A 2,508-nucleotide genomic window follows, 5' to 3' on the forward strand; every position below is an offset into this window, starting at 1 on the left:
TAAAATAATGTTTTATGGTCACATAAACCCCTTAAGTGTGACCACATGTATAAGCTTTTAGCCACATATGAAACAATTAAAGTGTGGCCATTAACTACTAACGGTCACACGTTTTGTTTGCTGTCACCGTTAACTTTTAGCCACATATAAAACTTATAAGTGACTAACAAACAATACTCTATGGTTACATATACCCGTAAGTGTGGCCATATGTATTAGTTTTTAACCACATCGTTATCAAACTACTGTGAGCGTAGATCATATTTGGCTATAGTTTACTAAGTGTGGCAAGTAAAAGTCACATTTTTTAATGAAAGTGTGGCTAACGGTTTCAAACAACTGTGTTTTTTTGTCACACGAATTGAAAAAGTGTGGCTAAATGTTCCAGCAGGTGTGATTTTTTGCCACAAAAATCTAATTTATGTGGCTAAAGGTTCTAACAGGTGTGTTTTTGGTCACACGAATTGAAAAAGTGTGGCTAAATGTTCCAGCATGTGTGATTTTTTGCCACAAAACTAATTTATGTGGCTAAAGGTTCTAACAGGTGTGTTTTTTGTCACACGAATTGAAAAATTGTGGCTAAATGTTCCAGCAGGTGTGATTTTTTGCCACAAAAATCTAATTTATGTGCCTAAAGGTTCTAACAGGTGTGTTTTTAGTCACACGAATAACAAATGTGTGGCGAAAGCGACCTTTAGCCACACATTTAAACCGAGGTGTGGCAAACCGCCCAGAGCATGTGAGTGGCTAAAAGCCAATATTCACGTAGTGTATTATCATGAATTAACCATAGGCACCCATCGGTCATAATGGCACCACCACATATCTAACTGACTAATTTTTGTCCCTTGGATACAAATCCCCTTTACTCCCCATACCAATATATATATACCTACAAAGCAATGTACCAAAGCAACTCAATTTGCTTTCAAACCCAACATTAAAATGGCTTCACTTTCCTCAACCACCATGACCACCGCAGCCGTCCCAACTCAATCCACCATGGTGGCTCCGTTCACCGGACTCAGGTCCACCGCCAATTTCCCATGCACCAAGAAGGCGGAAAACGACTTCTATTCCCTTCCCAGCAACGGTGGAAGAGTGCAATGCATGCAAGTGTGGCCTCCAATTGGAAAGAAGAAATACGAGACTCTTTCATACCTTCCACCTCTAACCCCGCTCCAATTGTCAAAAGAAGTTGACTACCTTCTCCGCAACAAGTGGGTTCCTTGTTTGGAATTCGAGTTGGAACACGGGTACGTCTACCGTGAGAACCACAGGTCACCTGGGTACTATGACGGCAGATACTGGACCATGTGGAAGTTGCCCATGTTTGGGTGCACTGACTCCGCCCAGGTGTTGAAGGAGGTTGAGGAGTGCGTGAAGGAGTACCCAACAGCATGGGTCCGTATCATTGGATTCGACAACGTCCGTCAAGTTCAATGTATCAGTTTCATCGCACACAAGCCATATGAAAAGTAAGCAAAAGATTTTGTTGTAACGTTGAAAACCTAATAGTCAATTGTTGTTGAATTCTTTGTACCTTTTGTATGAAAATAAAGAAGCATTTGTATATTTTATTATTTCCCTTCTTTGTTATTGAACTCTTTCACATGTAAAAACGGGGTGAGAGTATGCTCACGGTTTCTTCACAAGTCACAACGTGACGGTGAGAAAATTGTTTTTTAATAATGCTATTATTACTTGGTGGAGCAATCACAAAACAAAACCTCACCATCACATTTTAGATTTTTTATTCTAATACACTTGTTAGTTAAAAATAATTTATGCTTGTTAGTTAAAAAAGGATTGAAAAGAACTATATGCACAGTGTTGTTTATCATTTCTTCTTTTCGGATATTTTAACGAAAACATAGTTAAAATGTACTTATGGTCTCGTAAGTGGTTTTAACATGTGTTTTTTTTTTGAAACAACCAAGTAGCGCCGTACTTGCATGAAATGGTATTTCGGATGATGAATAATTTTTTAAAAATAAATTAATATTATTTTTTTTAAAACAATTAATAAAATGCATTAAAAAAAACACGCCCTGTCACTTATCATTACATATTTTTAGTGATTTCGGCAGTGATGGGGAAACTCCTCAGGCCTAGAATAGTACGATTACAATATACAAATTAGGATACAAATGCATTATTTTTGGTTGTATACGTTGACAATTAAATACACAAATTCGGATCCAAATGCATTATATTGGTTATATACGTTGACAATTAAATATAACTTGAACTCATTACAAGCTTCCTAATGCGGTTTGTGTTTAAAAAAACAAATATTAAAGGATGGAATTCCTATGCACAAATATCAAATTAGGATGAAACAAGTGTTAGCAAATTCTTTGAATATGATATAGAAACTAATGTGCTGAATATATGTGGCAAAAGTTTTGAATAATGCATTCACATGCATGATTGGTATGAAAGGAAATCCTTAATGAATATTATAAATGCATGAATCATTGAAATTGCTCAAAGCATATATAATAT

General features: G+C 36.2%; 1 pseudogene; it reads left to right on the plus strand.

Moving 5' to 3' along the window:
• The first annotated feature begins 917 nt into the window (after positions 1–917).
• LOC143615844 (ribulose bisphosphate carboxylase small subunit, chloroplastic 4 pseudogene) lies at positions 918–1,583 on the plus strand (annotated as a pseudogene).
• The last annotated feature ends 925 nt before the right edge of the window (positions 1,584–2,508 follow it).

The sequence above is a fragment of the Bidens hawaiensis genome, unplaced genomic scaffold (genome assembly GCF_021521415.1).
Source record: "Bidens hawaiensis isolate Kalapana, Puna unplaced genomic scaffold, B.hawaiensis_p1.1 tig00044685_1, whole genome shotgun sequence".
Lineage (NCBI taxonomy): Eukaryota > Viridiplantae > Streptophyta > Magnoliopsida > Asterales > Asteraceae > Bidens > Bidens hawaiensis.